Source organism: Lasioglossum baleicum, chromosome 1 (assembly GCF_051020765.1).
Source record: "Lasioglossum baleicum chromosome 1, iyLasBale1, whole genome shotgun sequence".
NCBI classification, from domain to species: Eukaryota; Metazoa; Arthropoda; class Insecta; order Hymenoptera; family Halictidae; genus Lasioglossum; species Lasioglossum baleicum.
The window spans coordinates 13,434,126-13,455,744 of record NC_134929.1 but is presented as its reverse complement, the minus strand read 5'-3'; the positions used below and the strand labels follow the sequence as shown (position 1 = coordinate 13,455,744).

At 41.8% G+C, this 21,619-nt stretch overlaps 1 protein-coding gene across 1 annotated transcript in view; it reads left to right on the top strand.

Moving 5' to 3' along the window:
• The first annotated feature begins 481 nt into the window (after positions 1-481).
• Positions 482-21,619, top strand: part of LOC143207127 (somatostatin receptor type 2) — a 125,346-nt gene continuing 104,208 nt past the window's right edge. Inside the window, exon 1 of the mRNA XM_076420237.1 lies at positions 482-815. The gene's annotated coding sequence lies outside the window, so the exon portion shown is untranslated. The remainder of the gene's footprint in view (positions 816-21,619) is intronic.

Genomic DNA, 21,619 nt, shown 5'->3' with positions numbered 1-21,619 from the left:
TGATAAATTAGGAATAATATTAAACTAAAATACGATGGAAGCATGATACCGCAGTAATCGGTACAGTTACCCTAGTCGCCTTGAATGCACTGCCTCCTCATGAAAAGAGCATGCCATTAAAAAGTGAATTCAACGTATTTTCTAATGGTAGGTAATTTTCTCGAAAAATCCACGGTCTGAAAGGGTTGTCCTGCACAAATCGCAATGACCCACCGTTTCGTGAAGGATCACGGCCGGAAAAATGAAATTTCCGGTTGCACGAAGGTGAAAAGCTGCTCCCCGTCCAATTTCTCCTCCCTGGAACGGGACATCGGTTCCACGAGGGAGGGTGGCGAGTCGAAGTAAGCAGGAAAAAAGGACCGGTAGGGAGAGAGAGAAAGGGTAGTCTGGGTTTAATTTAATCGGGAGAGTGATGCCGGGGGTGGGGGCGCTTGCGCAGCCGTCGTACGTCCCTGGACCACCGACCGCCTAGTAGCACACGTCGACGTCGGCGTCGTGGTTGTCGTCGCGGTGGTGTTTCGTTGTCGTCGTCGCGACGCCCAGTGACCGTGCCGCGTTTCTCGAGCAGTGCGCGTCCACACGTCGCGACGGCACGGTTCCCATCGTCGCTCCCGGTGACTTTCGATCCGCTCTCTCTCACTCTCTCAAAACACGTTCACCCTTTGTGCACGTGACACTGTTGCTGTCGGCGCACATAAAGCATCCTCTTCGAGCCGGGTCCATCTGGTCAGCCTACGCCGAGAGAAACGTCGTGCTGCTGGCAGCGTGATACGGACACGTTGACCCCCGTTCGAAACACGCAGGAATTATCGAAGGTAAGGGTGAACAGCCGTTTCCGCGTCCCACGCCAACGCTCGTGGGTCGAAACTACCCTCAACACTTTCGAATTTAGCGGGTAATTTCAGAAAAATTTATGTCACTTGTCTGTTAGATTTGCGGGGCTGATTTTCTCGTTTTGGAACACAAGGTGTACCAGTATATCTCTGAGGATTTCGATCCTTGGGCTAGGGTTACTAACCCTTAGGATACACAAAAGCTTCTTGGTAATATGATTACATTAGGATTCTCTGAATACATTAGGATTCTTGCGTAGGTTTACAGGGAATGCGACTCTAATCAAGTGAAAACAATGAAGTGTACACTGAATTTTATTCCAACTTTCAACCAGACATCGATTTTTTATCTTTCCTTTAAGAAGCAAATGGAAAAATCAAAAATGTATAAATCTCGTTCACGTATAAATCTTGTTACAACATGAACTTTTAACATTCATTTTTCTGTTAATGATATCCTAACTTTCACCCTCTGTGGTTCTATGTCGAGCCAAACTCGAAACTGACTTGTTCACTAATGGTTGCGTATTTTACATAATCACATGGTATGTTAAAACAATTGTAGCATTTCTCGACTGACCTAAATAGCTTAGCGAAGTGCATATGGAAATATCATTGTACGACGTTGTAGAAAGTTCTGAAATAACGGAGAGGGTTTCATCCCTCTAGATTGCAAACGCTTAAAGTAATAGAAAATGGCTATAAAGCTTGCAAATGAAACAATCTTGTACATGCCACGTGCCTTGTTAAATATCGAAAAAACCCATCAATTAAAATGTAGAACCACCCAGAAAGTTTTAAGGTCCTCGCTGACTCCGCATCCCTAATCGTGCAACTCTATGCGCACAGTCAAGGATCTGTCTCTTTCGTATCCTGCGAGACAGAACCGGGCGCCTACGCCCGACGAAGCAATAAAAGTATCTTTTAATCCTGTATGCTTATTTCCCATGACGCCCAGTGTTCATTTCTGCTCATTTAATTACATAAGACGCGTGTAGCACGCGTCGAATTCAGAATTCCGTAGGGCAGAGAGGACGCAGGGTATCGCGTTTATTTATGCAGCGCGCGCGGTACCGCGGAAATTATATGTTCGCGAAAAAGAGAGGCGCGCGTGAATAATTCATATGGTTTATGGCCGATCGTTTTACGTCGTTCGCGCCATAAATATTGCGTAGGGCGCGTCCAATGGTTGAAGTTTCCTGTCATCGTCACGGGCTCCGCGCGGAATTTATATTTACAAGCGAGACCATGCCGCTGTCTAATCAATACCTGAGTGGGAACAAATTTGTCCGCGGGCAACGAGAAATTTCTCGCGATCGAAATCTTGGGAAAACTGGGGATAGATAACGGCGTCGCGACGCTCGCCTCTTTGAAAACCCTGCCGGCGCGGCGTGGCGCGGCCAATCTATCGGCGTCTATCGACTGTGTGCTCCACGTGCGCGGCACGGGCGCATGATTTTCCGAGGAAAACGGAGAGACACCACACTGTAGCCAATCCCTTCCCCATTAAACTGCGAAAAGCCTCGCTGGATCCCGAGCCCGCGGGCACTTGTTGAAAAACGCTATTTTCGAGAGGTGCGCACGTCGGAACCGTATAACGCCACGCCGCCGAACAAAATCAGAGAACTTTCGATAGAAATGAGATAGAGCGATCTACTGGAAATGATGTAGCATGTTATAAAAAAATTTTTTCCGCGCGTGGTCTTGGAAAAACCAAAATTTTCTTGAAATTGTGCAAGTTTCACGAATTTTTTCAAGGTCAAAAACGTACCATAATCTCCCTATTTTCCCCATATTCTGCAAAGTTTCAACTTAAATTTAAAAAAAATTTCATCGCTCCATCTCATTTCTATCGAAAGTTCTTTGATTTTGTACCAGATTTCGACCAAATTGTCCACTATGCGCTGCATATTGAGCTGGATCAAGAAATTTGGTGATATTTTACTATAACTCTTGAACCATAAGAGATATCCGGATGAAATTTCCACTAAAATTCATTAAAACGTTATTTCTATCTACTGATAATTATCGTAATAAATATATATTTTTTCTAATAATTTTGTGATTCATTGTTTAAATTTTATTGTATTCAGATAATATTTAAAATTGTTTACTCATTACTAACTTAGTACCTTCCCAGATTTAAATCAAGGATGTCTGGTTAGAAATTCGGTCTTCACATTATGAATATTTCAAGAAATACAAAGAAATTTACAACCAAAGACATCGGTTCTTGTTTAGAAAGCAAAACAAACCTTGTACAACACATGTCAATATGAGAAAGTTCATTTTTCGACAAAATGTCACTCGATTTTCCAATACGGACGACTGTGCTCTGCGCCGCCGGTGCTTTTTATCGGGAAAAACAATTCCTCTTTCGAGGACGCGTCTCCCAACTTGTTATTGCTCCGCGCCGCGACGCTTATTCACCGATGAAAAATAATATTAGGAGGTTCAATTAACCCCTACGTTCATGACGAAACATTAATTTGTCAAACTTTACACGATCGTGTAAATCGAAGACGTAGACGTAGACGTATACGTAGACGTAGATGAAGGCAAACTCCAAATACAATTAATCAATCTTCTAATAAAAACTAATTAACGTCGCCGAAACGAAAAATAATATTAGCAGGTTCAATTAACCCTTATGTTCATGACGAAACATTAATTTGTTAAAATTTACACGACCGTGTAGATCGAAGACGTAGACCTAGACGGAGGCAAACTCCGAATACAATTAATCAACCTTCTAATATAAACGAATCAACGTCGCCGCTCCGTAACGCTCGCGTGTCTTCAGCCGTTATGATCATCGCTGGTCTCTCGTTTAATTTAATTAACGTTCGTCGAGGCGAAACGGACGCGGAATGATTTTTGATGTCCAGCAGGGTCGCCTCTGCTCGCCGACGGTTTCCACGGACGCGGCTCATTGATTTAGCAATGCCGGGAACACGGGATTTCCTGTTCAAGATGCAAATGCACGACAGGTATATGGAAAAAAACGGTCGACCTTGTTCCTCCGCTCGATAGATATTTTCATTGCGGAGCGAGTCGCACGAAAACATGCACGCTCTGCCATCCCGCCTCTCTGCTTTTCTTCTCTTGTCGTTTTCTGGGTCGTTCGTTACCCGCCGCGGTGCCGCGCCGCGCCGCCACGCGCTGTATACACCGTCCCTTGTCGCCTGATTTTTTCACGCCTTCGTCATTTTCACCGTTTCCCTCGTTTCCACGTGTACGCCCTATTGTCCGACACACGGTCGCGGTTTCCTCGCAGCAACGGCGCAGCTTTGCCATGTCGTTAGATGCAGAACACCGTGCGCGTGTGACTGACAGCACCATGAGTTAGATCAACGCCTGGAAAACGCGTGTGCCATGCCACGTCGCACAGTGGGCCAGAAACCGATCTTTTTGGACAAAAATCTGCCGACAACTCAGTTTTCCATCGATTCAATTGAAATTTTTTTGAAAATGTTCTACTATACTTTGTTAATTCGTTAACTGTCACAATCAAGAATCCTTATCTACAAAGCCCAATAACTTCGATACTTCATCTACTTGCATCGAAAGATGTATGATTCTGTGGATTTTCTCTGTGGCTTACAGCGAGTGTAAAAAGTATTCGTACGGCCTTTAAAATAGAATAACTTTTTATAATTGTACCAAACGACCTGATTTTTTATAATCAATTAGAAGCATTGGTTTATAAGGTTACATGCAAAAATAAAAAAGTTTTAAAAAATGCCTTTTTTATTTTTGCATGTAACCTTATAAACCAATGCTTCTAATTGATTATAAAAAATCAGGTCGTTTGCTACAATTATAAAAAGTTATTCTATTTTAAAGGCCGTACGAATACTTTTTACACTCACTGTAAGCCACTATGCATATCTGGTCTCAACTTTCGAAAATCAAACTTTGAATTGATCGATCAAAGGTCAAAGGTTAAAAAATCATATACATAGGTTACCGGTTTTGTCGGTCCGCAGACTGCTTCTCGACGAGCCGTGTATTTGACATGCCTGAATTCTAAAGGGTCATTAAGTAAGCATTAAACCAATTAGTAACACCACGATCGCCTAACCCCAGAATTTAAATTGGGCTTTAAAAATTCATTAGCCTTTAAAGAATTGCATCCCAATGTCCCTAAACGTCCCCAAGGTCCCATAAAAAATATAACCATGGCAAAGGGGTTGCAGGCCCCTTTCGAAAAGACACAATGGTTTCATCAGTGAAATGGAAGTACTCAAGCAAGATGGTTATTGGGTTTGGAATGATATTTCAGAAGTTGGGTCCTGCAATTCTGGAGGGTCCAAGACAACGTTGATCTCGTGGAGTCAACAAAGGGTGCGTTTCACGGGAAACAACCTGATCCCGCGTCACGGAACGAAAGAAATAAGAATCCGCGAGAATGGAAATCGAAGCGCCTGAACTGATAGTCGGACTATAGAACAGGCTCCTCCACTCCGGGGCTGAATCAGTAATTTATCGAAACGGGAGGACGTTTCTCGCGTCGTCGAGTGGTCTCCAAGAAAATCCGACTAACTTCCAATATCCCGAGGGCCACGGAGGGCTGCAAGAAGGAGAGAGAGAGAGAGAGAAACCATCTTCGATTCTCCATTAGGATTAAAGCAAACACTCGTCACCGAGCAAGCACATATTTCTCCTCAATTAATCGACAGTAAATCGCGCTCGTGTCAAGCACGTGACTCGCATCCGGCCCAGAACGAATATACGAACCGCGTAATGGACTCTCGAGTGTAATCTACGGACGTTACAGAGGGAATGGGCGCCTAAGTCGCAGAATGAGTTGACGCTGGATTGTGAGAAATTGCTCAGTGAAAATTGCCGATTGTCCCATCTAAATAGCTTCGGTCCAAAAAACATTTCGGACACGCTTTTCTAGGAGAGGGTATAGCTGAGATAATTCAGTGACGTCTTATTCTACTTCGTCGTTCAAATGTATAAAGTGATGCATTCGTGAACAAGCATGGTGCATGTGTGTGACGTTAATTGGAAAGCACTCATTTCTACATTCAATATTGACGAACCGGTTACGATGTGGGCAATCATTATGTATTCGGTAACTGTCCCCTAAATTCGCTGCAAAAGAATAGCATGGGGAAACAGTTTGCGAACAGGAAAGCGAGGACGTTCTACCAACAACTAGCTCTCCCTCTTCTCTTCTATCTCTTGCTCTCTTTGAGGATGATTTGCATATTCCACGGAAAGAGTACCCGTATTATCCGAGTGACAACCATGACTCGGACCGGAACGAGCTTGGGTAAATATGCATTGAGTCTCGTGACGCTCGCGCTCGGTCTCCCATTCATGATCGATCGCTTGTTGTCGAGCGTCAGACCCGAACATCGTAATTACGCCCGTAAATTCAGCGGTGCCCAGAATCGTGGGGTTTAAGGTTCCTGCTCTATAATTAGCGAACCTTATGCTCGACTCTCGCGTGGATCTCCGGACCGAGAGGATTGTGGAACTCGACGCTTGAGTTCGCTGCTCGCCAGACGAGATTCACGGATTCCGTTGACGTATTGGCTCGTGCTAATTAATTGATTGATTTTTTTATAGGTATCATCAGTGCAAGATACGAATGTCTATTCGTCGGTAATCCATAATGGGACTCCTGCCTTCTACCCTTTTCTCTTTGGGGGCAAATGTAAAAACAAGATGGTAATGTTACAAGAAGAATAAACATTCGTCATTCTTTAGGTAATGCTCCGACAGACACAGATTTGTTTAACACCATAGAAATTGCTACCAAGCTTACGAATAAAACAGTCTCGCAGATGGCACGTGACTTAGCCTGAAGCATTCGAGTGGCAACTCTGAGGCACTACTAAAAATTGTTGTACTATTATTCACAATACTGTTCACAGTATTAAATTTGTTGGTATCTAATCAATAACTAAACATTTAAGTATTGTAGGAGGTTTATAACAATTTCATATTCATGAAGTGAAAAAAATCATATACAATGGAATTCTTCTAGGTCGGAAGAAACGTTTAATTTTCGAGGTAAAATAGCTCCAACTGCAAAGGATTAACTTGTTGAGTGTCAATCTAATCATTGTTTTCTACCGACAATTATCCACTTGAAAGGTAAAACAGAAATAAGAGGAAATATTTGCGCGTGTAAACTAATGCACAAGCCGACGAGGATAATTATGGTGTTAATGGACGAGATGCAACACGCTTTAACAGCGATGCTTTTAAATCTAATGTTCCAGCTGCATATAGTGATCAAGCGATTAGCTATAGAATATCTGCTAACATAATCTGATTTTGATGTAATAGTTCCAAGTAAATTACATCTTCATCATCGCGTAACGCGATTAAAAAATACTAAAAGCTTAGAATCAGCCAATCCAAGGAAGCTAATTTTATTCGAAACATCAATATTTTCAAGTACACTTCTAGGGAGTAAAATGAAGGACGTAGACATACACCCTCAAGTGGATGATATTCAGGTATGAAGAGCGTGCGGGAAGTCCTTGAGAAATAGTCGCGAGATATTACATTTTTACCAGGTTCTCGTTAGAAATTTAATATTGTAAAAATATTTTTACATATTTCGCTGCTGCCCCAAAGTGAGCTAGTTTGCTAAACGCTGTAATTAACAAAGTTTGTAGAACGGAAAACTGCAATCGTGTTTCACAACGTGTTGCGCTGTGTACACTCTGAACGAGAATATTAAAAAGTGCATACATTAATATTGTTCATGTAAAATGCGAAGGCAAGTATTCAACCTGCAGACGTATCGAATCAAATTAAATTTGAAAGAAACTTTCTTCTCCTCACAGTTTCCTGAAGACATTGAAAGTTCCAACTTGTAGGTTGTTCTAATATTAGTAGAAATTAAAATAAAACGAATCGTTAGATCGGATCTCTGCAGCGCGATTCTTTAACCTTTCTTCTGTTTCGCGATCGATGGCCACTGTGATGGATCTTATTTTTCAACAATGAAATTTTGAGCGCACCGCCCCCTAAAATTGTTCCATTCCATGAAACAATGATATATACAAATTTTATAGTTTTTTATTTTAATATTAATCTATTTTAATGTAACTAGATTAAATTGAGTAGACTAAAATTTTAGTCTACTCACACAAAAAATTTCAGCAGATATAGCTAAGGTTCACCCTTTCTTTTTAAGTTATGGACTGTTAGAAAAAAATGCATTTACGCACTATCAACCCCCTAAAGATGACGGTCGGGGGGAAAGTGTGGGGCTCGATACGGTACTCTCGAATGTACCGGGCCCATACCCATTAAAAAAACCTAACAGTCCAGGACTCAAAATTGAGACCTGATCCACCTCCCACTGGACCAAAGAATGGTGAGCACTGCGACCTGCTATTCGCATTACTCCAGTGCTCACATAGCTTTGGATCTCTCCCACGCCTGTTCTTGTCTTATTAGCTAAGGTTCACTCTAATGGACACAGGAGCCTAATATTCGGAAATGGGCCAGGCTCTGAACGATACAAGACCGTTTGTTTTGGTTTGGCAAGACGAATTGGTGACCGTTAGCCACGACGCCAGTTTCCTGAGTTAAGGAGTTAATATCCGAGGATGAGACTCTATTTTCTTCGCAGCGATCGGCCGTCTTAAGGCGCGCACTCAATTAACAACTTTCTAATGAATCCGCCGGCTATTCTGGTCAGGAATTCGATTCGATAACTTCCGGGCGCGGGCTGATTAACAGAAGAGCCGAAATTAGCTCGGATACGCTACCGGAGAGTGTTAATTTCGCTGGTCGAACAATAGTTAGCTCCGTAGGCGATGAGTTAGCTCGGTTTCAACGAGCAAATTGCTACGGGCTCGCTCCATATTTCTTGCTCGCGTAGATCTTTTTTTCCAACGGGTGTTCCCTGCTATTCACGCTCGGGGGAACGTAGTTTCGCCGTGCGCCTTGCAAATCGCGGCGCGATCTCGTTTTTCTTTTGTTGCGAATGGAAAAATCGTTTCGCGGCCGACATAGAATGGGCTCACTTAATCGTGGTCAACGGAGCACGAAGGACGCAAACGGTCCCTCGAGGAGATGCTCGCGAGAATCTTCGGAAATTTACAATGGCCGATCGAACGCTGCGCTGGCCCGTTTAAAACAAGATGGAAGTACAGAAATTTCCTCGGTTGAAAAATGTCCTCCTGTAGCTACCTCCTGCAACTACGCTCGTAAAGCTAACAACTTTCTTGTCCAACTGCACTGTTTCTCTGGACCTTAAGATCTCATTATTTTCTTGTAAGTTCATATGATCAAGGATTTTATCCGTAGAAGAAGAGCCAGACACTATTAGATAGTTTCTTTTAAGTACACAAGATGTCTCCGACTCCTATACGTAGTACATATACATATGTATATCAAATCAGTTTTTCATTTTCTAACTTTGAACCATACCCAATGAATTTAATGAATTGTTAAGACCTTTCTGACTGGATTGTCGAACACGGAAGAATTATGGGACGATGGAAGCGATATGAACGTTTTAGTGCTTTTTGAAAAACATCAAACCATTGCAGCGGGTAGTTTTTCGTCGAATTTGAAGACTTGTTTCCACGCTAATGAATGGATGCATCCTCTTAATAAATGTCCGCGCGGATTAAGCTCGAAATGTCACGACCCGCGGGCGGGGGCGGGTTTAAAAGACGTTAAAACCATGCGAGCTGCCGTTCGCCGTATTGTTTTACGTCGAGGATACACCGATACTGCAGCTCATTCGTCACTGAGTTTCAACCGTTGGAATAACACAAATTCGAGTTCTGGCACCGGTGCGCGTACATACACTACTGCCGATCAAAAGTGAGCGATGGCCCGGATTATTGTCGTTGAAAGCAGCATCAATACTCATACTCGAGTTCCATTCGCAGTCGCTAAATAGCCACTGGAAAATTCAAGCTGCACTCATTCATTTATTGAAGTCCTTGCTGCTGTAGATTACGCTTCCATGAAAGCTGCATTAAACTCCACATTTTTTTGTATTAACTCGTAAGCTACCGTCACCTCCACTTAGCGATAGTGCATTGTTAATGTCGCCTCCACATTTGCTGCCATAATCCTCGCGGTTTTTAAGTTAACCACCGTGTGATCCTGAAAATAGCTGAAATAGTCATTTCGACTTGTGTGTTACCCCATCACGTGAACTTTTGAGCTGAATGGTTAAACAGGTAATCTGACTGTCAATTTTAACATTTTAGGATTTGTTCCATTAACGCTATCAGCTGTTCAAGGCTTCATCCAATTTTTTAATTTCTAAAATAATATCTCATCTTTATAATGCTTTAGAGAAATGAAAAAGAATTGAACGAACCCCTACGGTCTGGAACATCGACGAAAATATTCACCTTTCGAGGAATTTATTTGAAAGAAATTTCCCCTGAGATTCTGTGGTACCTCCGTGCTCGGTATTGTGTTAAAGCGTAATCTAAACGAGTAGAGGACAAACATGCAACGAATCAGAGGGAAACCATTGAATTCCTGCAGCGAGGACTCTATTATCCTTCCAAGACACTCTCTTATTCTAGCTACGATCCACTGCGAAATCCACGATCTCGTTGCCTTGATTATTTACCTGAAAGTCTCGCTATCACGAGCAAATTCGAGCTTGGATGATTGAGGGTGCTCTGCAAAAGGACTTCGTTGAATTAGATATCATATGCGTCTCGCGATTTCCAAAAATGTCTGTCGACTTTTCTTCCCATTACATCGAATTAGAAAATGGTTTTGTTACTTTTCAGGAGTGCTGGTTTTGTCTTATTTGTGATAAAGTATGTTCTTTTTCAGCACACATGCTCAAACTTATTCACGAGACAGAGTTCTCTGCAGCTTCCTCTTCGCACAAACGAGCTCTTGTGACACGTGTTTAATTTTCGCGAACGGAAAATGATTTCTGCGCGGCGCTGCACCACCAATGGACTCGGTCAATTCGATTCCGAGCCCGGCGAATTAATTGGGGAACCGCTCCGCTTTTTCAGTGTAACCCCTGCAATAGTTTAAAAGCTTCGTGTTTCACTGATTTTCACAATTTTTCCGATGCTGCCCCTTTGAGTACTCAAAGCCTGACATTTTTCCTCCATCGAAAGCCGCTTACATTATTGATGAAAGAAACCAATGCGATTAACAGGATTAATCCGTGGCACTTGTAACTAACAATCCTAGGAGAAAAATGCAAGTGATCTGTGTAGTTACAGGTTGTCTAAAACCACCAGGAAAATGATCAATGCTGTTGTTTTATGTTGATTAACCCCTTGTCGTATTTTAACGAGTGAGACTCGTCATGAAGATGCTAACAAAGTCTAATAAATATGATTGTTACACCTTCCTTTTTAGATGAAATACAATTTGATTCGTTTCTAATCAATATTTAAGCATTAAAATAAACGTAGCCATACAAAAAATATAAATTTTCTTTTCTGTGAATGAGAAATATTCGTACCTGTCGCACACTTGGATTGTACAAAACATTTTGTATAAAACAACACTCTCGGAATTTAACCGGTTCCGTCGCAAAAATGATTAATGGAGGGCGCAGTTTTGTAACCACAGTAGAAAACGAAATATGTTGAAGAATGGTCTTATTTTATTGTCAGATCATTCAAATCGCAAACTGTTTATTAACATCTGATCTGCTTCTTATATAAAATTGACACGTTTGTTGAATGGTCTCATTTCTATATTTATTTAGAAAATTAATTCTTCATCTTTCTGTCACATTAATTTTTTTTATTTGCATTTTTAATATAATTTGGGTTAATGAGAAAATCTTTGGAAAAATGTTACAATTTTTGCCTGAAAAGAAGCAATTTTATTCTTTTTGTGCGACCCAGTTACGTCAGCTATATTTAGGATATAATCATTTTCGAATATAGTAGCCTTCGAACTACTAATTTGAGTATCCCTCTCGGAATACATACGCTAGAATGATTTATGAGGGCCGTGGTCTATAGAGAACCGTGCTCGCCAACCGATATAAGCATCAGCATACTTCAAGGTAACGCTGTTATACCCTCCTTTCAATTTATCAAAACTCGTAAGAAATAAATTTCATCTCCTGTTTCCCCGAATCGCCTGAAGAAATCCATAACAAAGCACAAAATTCGACATCGCGTTTCCTTTCTGCATAGGTACTGTCTGAATTGAAATTCTACGCTCGTGCGAACCTGCGCGAGCAAAATTCACTGCATTGTTTCGCGACCTATTTCTTTCAAGTTAAAATAAAAGTTCGAGCTTCAGGATCGAATCAGTCTGAGAAACAGTAGCCGTTCAACTTCTAAGTAAAGATTCCCTCGCGCTACCTTGGCGAGCTCAGAATTCCAGGTGATCGTAAACATTTTTCTCACGCCTCGTGCATAATTGAAATCCATTTGACGAAAACAGGACCCTGTGGTGATACAAAGGCTCAAACTATCTCTACGGCGAATTAAGATCACGATTATCCCGTTTCCAACTGATAGAAAATTATAAATTCCATGTCCTCGGAATGGTGAATTTCCAGCCTCATCTCAAATAGTTGATGGTGTCTCTCGCTCCAGTTTGAATTAGAGCCAAGTAGGGTAAATGTACCTAATACTGCGGGTGTAAAGATATTAAATATTACTCAAATATTTGTTAAAAGAATGAATTTAGTTATTTATGTGATATACTACGGTGTTAAATTTCATAGAAGGTTCATTCATTTAAAATGTAATAAATAAAAAAATTATTTGTTACTATACTCTAGGATATCTTTAAATTAATGTCTAGATACGTGGTTTGTTTCCGTACGCTCGTATATGTATATCGAATTCTAATCCGCAGTAATGGGTACGCAGTAATTGCTACATGACTCTTTTTCGTTCGCAGTAATACGTACAAAATGTTATCGATTTTATTTTTTAATATTTCCTTATGTTGCATTGGATTAGCAAATAAGTTCGTTCGATTTTTTAGAGTGGAATAAATCACAAAAATCGAACGAACTTATTTTCCAACCCAATATTAGGTTTTGAGGGCCACCAATTTTTTTTGTATTCAGAACACATCAATAATATTTAAATAAAGTACATAAATAATATTCAAATCAGTAAGAAAAAAGTAGTAGGTAAAAGATTTGAATCTCAACTATGCTGAAGAGGAAACAATATTGTATAAAATAATCACACTATGAATTGAAAGGTAGAAATCCTCTGTTTGTAACGAATCGTAAAAATTACGTTAGGAAGCGGTATCTACCGAATATGACTGTTTATTAGAATCGTTGTTTGGTCCACGGATGCTTCGGGTTGAATTGCCACAGTCGCGAAATTCGGGTCGAAGTTCGCATTAGCTGCATGGAGTCGACTAACTTCCGAGGTCGATTGCCTCGGGCTTGTAGCCTTATCTTCTCGCGAGATCTCGGTAAACTCGTCCGAGCGTCCACGTCGATTCGAGGGGATTCGGAGCGGTGACGATTCCGCATTAATTCGATGGTGACGCGGAAGGTTTTATTAGCGGGCGAGTTCCATCAGGCGGAGTTATATCCGTTGAATAAACATGCGCGGGGATTTGCATTAATCCAGGATCCAACGGCGTCGAGGATTGCCGTTCGACAGGGGATGCATGAGGGGCGGGGGTGTGATAGTTTTTAATCGAATAATCGACCACCGCGAAATCTGTCTGAAGGAATTTGGTTAAGTCGATGAGACGGGGACGCAGATAGGCGACGGCTTGGGGTTTGGGCAAACTTCGTTGCGAGAAAATAGGGGATCCTCACAGGTACTGGTCAAGTGACGTCTAGTGCCGGCCTGGCCAACACGTTAACCGTTAAACAGTGCGGCCCGCCGCGCCGTGCCGGGCGATTTTATATTTCTATTGAAACTTTTGTTTCTCGTTGTATGTATACGAAAAATATTAAATAAATGAAGTGTCACTGTTACAATGCGCAAGTGCGACTACGAACACCAGTTCTATATGTGATATCTTTGATACAATTGAGTTACAGTGTAACAAAGAAATGAAACAAATTTTTACGTCCACATCAAAAATTAATTTTTACAATACTTATATTACATCCGAGAGATATTCCAACTTAAGATATTTTGCACAATGAGTTGCAAGTGCTTTTGGATTCACATATGTTCCTGAAATATTTTTTCGAAGATGAAATTTACAAAGAGTTCATCACGTGCTTCATTAACTGATGCCAATTTAGAAAACCAGCTAACAAAAGATGTGCAACATCGAATATAAATATAGATTTACAAAAATTAACTGAAAGAAAGGATAAACAAATATCTCATTAACTAAAGCATGTTTACCTAAACTGCAACCCGCTGTAACGTTACGCGTCATCAAAGTGGCCCGTGAAACCGTTCGGGTTGGTCAGGCCAGGTCTAGTGTATCAAATTCACGTGAACATTGAAAATCTAATCAAGGATGAGATTTTTCCGTCTGATTAGTTTTAGTTCATTCAAGGTTTATTCTATAGATTATTCTAGCTGATTATTATTCATTGTCAATTATTGTAGAAATCAAAGATCAGCACGTTTACCAAAAGATGAATCATATATCGTGCAGGATCGTTGAAGGGAACAAGAATGATTCCAACGCGACGAATGTCCCAATAAATTTTGTAAGAGCATCGATGACAGCACATATGGCCAACATATGCGACAACAATTTCAAAAAATCTCTATACCCCTTTCGCACATTTGATTCCAGTTTTCCGGGCGATGCTCGCAAATTGCGACTCGATCACGGCTCGTCAGCTGTCTTCACGAAACTCGTTTGTCCTGATGTGGATGTAGCAATGGAGCGTGCAACAGTCGTTGCGGAACGAGAAAAGTTGGCGAGCTCACAATCAGTGGGAAGGCCACGGGAAAATCTCGTTTCTGTACCGAAGGTTAGGGTCAACCGGTCCGCGATCCCGTTGAATCAGCTTCTCGCGTGATTCCGGGAACGAAGCACGGATAAATCAGGATCCCAGGGCTTTGTTTTGCTAATGAATGTAAACGCGGGATCACTGAGCATGCAATAAAGGATGGAACCTGCTTGCAGTCAGTGACTAGAGACCGATTATACAAAACGCGCTGTCCTCCGATCATTTTAAAACCTCTTCGAAAACGTTCGCATGAAGAAGTTCGTTGATTGCTAAAATCGCTCAAGAATCGTTTCTATGACACTTCGCTATCCGGACGATCAGAGACTGGTGACACAAAGCAAGAAGAAACAGGCCTGTTTGCGTCGGATTTCCTGCAGTTCGATTTTCACCTGGAGCAGAATCACGAAAATTGAAGGAACTCGACGATCCGGATCGTGTGCTATCTAGAACGGCCATGCTTATCTCGTGTAGAGTCAACGCGGAAAGAGATAGAGGTGATGGGAAAAAGGAGAACTGGCTTTGGCAGAGAGTACAAAGAGCTCTGCACAGGAATCTCGTACTGCAATGGTCAACTGAAGAAAGAATTCCCGAGATCTCGCTGAAAGCGTCGACGAATCGAATGTTGAAAGCTGCGTTGCGAAAAAAAGGTGACCGGAAGTTGGAAAGAGGAGGATCGATCGGTGGAGAAATTGATCGATTGTATCAACATCGATAGAGACGGGTCGGACAGACTCGGATAATCCCTTTAGCTAATTGTGAGAAATGTGAAAAGAAAAAATTCGTGGCGAATTGTGTACAGTCGAGAAAAGTGCGAATTCGATTGAAAGAATAATCAATATTACTCTAATTGTTCGAGTTGCTACATTGCTAAAGAAGTTAAAAAAAAACTGGACAAAAGAACAGTTATTTTCTAGAAGAATGGAGAAACCACCCCCATGTTAGGTGTACGGTGTCTTCAAGACCGAGGCTAAGGGTTCGAGAGTGGAAAACGAAGCAGGGCGAGTCAGAAGAGAGCGAGAGTATCCGGTGGACTCGCCTCGGGCCGTGTCGAGTACACGGGAAAACACGATCGAGCATAGAAAAGGATGGATCCGCCCTGACGCGGTTTAGTCCTCAAGTTACCGGTGCCGCACCCTCTCGGGCCTGACATGCGCCATGACCCGCATATAGGTATCCATAGGTGGGTTTCCAGCGTCTCTCTCTCCACCCCCTCACTCACTCTCTCTCTCTCTCCCTCAGACTACAGCGTGGCGAACGAACACGCGTGGACGTGGACACACGCATGGGAAGATATGAGGGAATGCTTCACCCCCTCTTATTAGCCATGAGGCTGACACAATGATCGGAGAGAGCCAATCCATTGTGCGTCGCCGACACACACTCGTCTGTTGAGCCACGATATGTCCAGTCGGAATTCGCTGATGAAACATAGCTCCGCATTAGTGAACGCGACAGGTATATTAAATTTCGCAATCTAAGACTCACAGTGGATCAGAATCGCCAAAACATGGCCAATAGTCAATTTTTCAACTTCGTCAAATATTAATGGAATTTATACCAATAGCTTCTTAAATGTACAGACTAATTTTTGGTACGAATATAAATTGCTATAAGTCACACATCATCTTTTGAGGGAAGTTCGAAAACAAGCAAAAATACAAGTCTTAGAATAATCACACATCTTCCTGAAATTAATATTGTGTTAATATACAATATTGTAACACTTTGAAAATTGTCTCTCTTCCGAAACATCCATTTTCCGGTCTTATTTTTCTTTAATGACAATAGAGGTACAGTTACTCGAATTAATATTCGGACGTTCTAAAAAAGACGATAACTTTTTTAATATTGTACTATACGATTTGAACCTTTTTGGGAAGCTAGAGCAATTCTAATTTAGTTAAACATAAATACCCCGTGGATTTTCGGCTCACTACGAATAGTACCACCTCCGAAATTAAACCAAATAGAATCTGATTTAAACTAAACAGACACCTCCGGCCGTCGACGGGGATCACTGTCACCCGAACTTTATATCGCGCGTGTCAATTACGTCGTATTGAATATTTTTCCATGTAAACGCTGCACCTGTAATTGCATAGTAAAAGGCAAACACATCGGCGCCGATCGCTTCGTGACACGCGCTCGTTAAATCCGCAAACCGGATTATACGAACGCAAAATATTTAGTTTTTATCGCCACGTCCCCTCCGTCGACACTTCAAAAAAACTACCCCGTTTACACGCCGGATTTCCAAGGGATGGAATCGTGTTCCCGTACTTTTCTAATGCGAGTTGAACACAGTTCGATTACAGGCGGTTCCCGGACGGGCGCCCAGGAAATTTATGGGGGTTGAGCCCGCGTACTTTTTCCGCTAAATTTCGCGACGAAGGGATTACGAGACGCGCGACACGAACGCTCCGTTATCTCGAGACTGCCGAAGGGCGCGCACGCCCTTTCGTGATGTAAATCTTTCGGATCGATTTTTCGGCACGACTCGGTTAGGTTTGGTTCGATTGGAGTTCGAGATGCGTAGGTAGAAAAGAAGTGCGTGATACGTTGATACAGATCGAGAAATATATCCTTGATAGTGTCGTCGACGTCGTCATTCACTCGGGCGAATGAGGCAAACTGTCGGCATTCGTGTACGATTCCGTCGGAGTCGGAGTCTAGGGAAGGATTGAATGAGAGTAAGAGCGCAAAGGGACAAAGGGCGAACGGATAAAGCGGGCTTGAGACTGAATGCACGGGAAATCAGGGAAAAAAGATGACAGAGGGCTCTCTCGCAAGGAGAGCACAAAAAGGATCACGGGACAAAGTGGTATGGAGATGGGGCACGGAGCCGAGACGAGCCGTTTCGGAACAATATAGGAAAGGTGAAGATGAATGGGCGAACTCTGATCGACTCGTTTCACCGTGGTCGCTGACAGTCGGAATGATCTCACTATCGCGCGTACACAGTCACTCCCGGATAGACCCGCGACAATGCGGATCCTCCAGGAACGATTCCCATTTGTCGAGGGAACCACCACAATAAAGGAGCTTCTGCCCGCATACTTCGTACGAAAAACTTTTTCAGCAGGCTCTTAGAAAGCGCGTCTCGAAGCTCGCATTTGGGAACCGGGTTTGTTCGTGGAAATTGCTGATCCTTTGTACTCGGAGCTGCTTTAACTCTGGGTCGCGGAAATATCATCGAACTGGAAATCTCTTTTCCAGACTATAAGAACTACTCATTTCATATGCAGATACTACTATGAATTAGTTTAACACGAAACCTACCACCAATGATCAAGATGACCGGTTCCAGATTTTTGAGTTTACAATTATTGAAATAATAAAGATGATTTCATAAGAAATGTGATTGTATAGATATCTTTAGTAGAGCACGTATTACAATAAGAGAACAAAGTCTAAACAAAATCAGTCTTATCATTTTGATAAAGGAACATGTACCAGTTATTTTCTTCTGTTATAAAATTAGTGTGTAATATACATATATTGACGTAATCTCCGTGGGCGCTCCACGCTTTGATTTACAATCACTAATTATTACGACACTAATTTTATATAATAATAGAAGAAATTTTGAACTAATTGCTTAAAATTTTGGGGAAGAGTATTATTAATCATTTAACTGGATTCGGTATTTTATGGAGAACCAGGAAAAAAATTATCTTCTCTAAAAAGTTTTTATTTATATAGTTTATTTTCTACATCTATTGTCATCGGAAGAGGACTATGGGAAGAGGTTTAAAATTCGATTTCAAGATTTGACGCATACAACAACACGGCAAGTTAATATAAGCGTAGTAATAAAAATGTACCACGTTGCTAATGACCTCTGCTGTCAAAGCAACTTTAAATATATATATATATATAAATATATATATATATATATATATATAAAAGTTACGCAGTTATAATGCTAAACAAATTGGTATTAATTTGTACAATAAATAGTGTTGTGTATGCAATAACATAAAAAGAAATTGTATCATTTCTACATCCTCCATGTTATTATAAAATCTTTTGTCCCGGATGAAAATTCAGTCGGTTCCACTGTGATTAAAAAGGATACAACAGTTTGAACAACCTTAATAACGTCTCCATGCTATCATAGCCACACGAAACCTTTTATCTCCAACGCAAATCGCATACAGTTCTATTATACAAAGACCAGTAATGAACGTTTTCAAAAAAGCTCCAGAGAGTTCCCAAAGTAGAATTGAAGCCGAAAAATTTAAACAATGGCGGCGCAATAGCGGAGGTAATAGAAACGTACAAACGACAAATACAGTCGGCCGGAAAGCCTTATTCAAAGAGGTATTCCGGTGGCATTTTCGTTGGGAAACGTTCCGAAAACCGTGAAAGCGACACTGCTGTTCGCGAGCAAGGGAATCGAGTTTATTGCCGGCCGAACGAAGTAAATTGGCGAGGTGGCGGTAGGGGTAAGCAGCTCGTTAACCGGCGTGCAACGCTACACGCTGCCCGGAACAAAAGAAGAAACGGTACAACTCGGAAATTTGCGGTCGACCGCGTTATGAAACGGTTTGTTTAGCACGCGTAATTTGCCCTATGCCCGCGAACTTGTTGCGCCCGCCTCCTGCTCCACGCCGACACCGCGCCGACAAAATTAACTTTCCGCATTTAGCATTGTTGCCGACCGCCTTCAGGCTTTCCGATTGCACCCCCTGATACGAAAATAAGCCCGCAAACCACTAACCCAAGGTAGCTAACTGGACGAACTACCCCGTCACTTCCGCTGCTTAATCCTTTACCGAAGGCACTTTAATCCTTGGTGCATAGTGCACCGGCACCATCGGCAAGTTATAATTGAACTGCGGAACTTCCGGCGTTCACGATGATTAAACGGTTTTTTGATATTGCCAGATAACGGATGGAATTTGATGCTAGACTTCGGTAAGGAGAGGAGAATTTATGTATTCATTCTACGTCTACGTTCAGTTTAACCTCTCACTTGCAAAATTTCATAAAAGATCAAAGTATAATTTGGTAAGGAACAGTCCTTTTTTTCCACATAAACCCACCGGAAACACCAATGTCATGGTTGTCAACTTTATTTCTGTTTGCAAACAAACTTTGACACCGAATGAACTGCTAGATCGGCCGCCCGGACCACTGTGCACAGTTAAAGTTGAAAATAGTGAAAATAGTTATTTAATTAAAAATAAATTTTTAAAAAATACCACGTTTTTAAAACGGACTAAAAAGTATAAAATAATTTTTCCTAGCCCCACATATAGATTCCTAACCCAGTACAGTAGTCCTGAAAATGTGTGATTGTGAATTTTTAATAGCTATGAAAATACTTGTAAGATTTAAAACGGAAAACAGTGGGGCGCAAGATAATAGTAAGGAGTGTAGAGAGTATCTGCCGTTGAGAAAACTCGCACAACAGTTCGTATCACTTGCAGTGCAATAAAATTGTTAGTGATTTAGGTGAACTATTCATGCATCAATTATCTATTGCATGCGCCCCACGTTTTTCGTTTTAAATCTTACACGTATTTTCATAGCTATTAAAAATTCACAGTCACTAATTTTCAGGACTATCTGTAGGGGGTTAGGTTATCTGTATGGAGCTAGGAAAAATTAGTTTATACTTTCTAGTCCGTTTTAAAAACGTGGTATATTAAACATTTTTAAAAAATTTAAATAATCATTTTCTGCTTTTTGGTCTTGTGCGTGTGAAATTTTTCAAACGATTTTAAACATTTTCATGAGATTATAACAGAGACATGTAGTTTTCAAACGGTATTGCGACGGCGTCATATCGAAAACAAACGCCGCGCTAAAATGTCAAAGATGAAGGTTCGACGGAGAATCTCGGTGTAACTGTTCTTTCGCTTGTTAAACAAACATTATAGTATAATAATACATAGTAACATAGATCTCGAACGCACACTGAGCTCCTTCGGTGCAAAGCGGGTCAGTGGAGTGGGGATGAGTCAGAGTGGGAACGTGTAGTGGAGTAGGGAGAGCTGTCGCGCGGAGTGGGGATCGCTGAACGTGATCACGTACTACCGAGCGTCGCACGGGGAGGTGTAACGGTTAGATTTAATAGTTTATATCTCCTGAACGCATAGCTTTTTTAAAAATTCGTTTTTTAAATATTGCATTGTCATCTAGTTCTGAGCTATGTTTAAAAATTTCAAGTCTCTAGCTTATCGGGAAGTTAGTTTAAAATAAAATCAATTGCAAAATTTGTACTGAACAGACAGACAAGAAAGCATGCTAATAAAAACGTGGTAAAATGGAAAGGCTTACTGTCGACTCATTAAACTGGCAAAAGATAGTTTGTACGTGGCTCCTGTTACCTGTAAAATTAGGATAGGACATTTCTATTTTGTAGAGAGACCCGCACTAATTATCATTCCCGCGGAAAATACGAACAACCATGAATTCGCGACGCCAGCAGCGAGCGTGTTACCTTTGGTCCAGAAGACCGTCATTGTCCATTTTCGCTAATATCTGGGAAGTTTCAGCGACGCGAATCACGCGAGTTGCAGCAGACGGCGCCGGGGGGATTGTTCGCGAAACGCAAACCGCGTCCAGTTTCCTACGTGGGAATTGTAGGAAAATGAACGTAGTTAGTTTCTCCCCTCAGCCACCTAGTTGGCCACCGGCTCGGCCGCAACCCTTAGCGCCGGACGATTTGTTAGTCGATTAAGTTCCGTCGATGAAATTCGCTAGTTTCGTGCCGTGCCAGCGGGGTTTGCGTTTCGCGGGTTAATGCGTTCCACGTGTGATTCGCAGGCCGGCCTAACCGCCGCGCCGCGCCTCTCGAATTTCACCCCGGGGGGCGGTTGTGCGACGGGAAACCGTTTCAACGCGACAAATTCATGCCACGCGAGTCCCGGAGAACATTTTCTTGGTCTCCCTCGGCCCCGTCCACAGAAATTATAGGCGGTCGTGA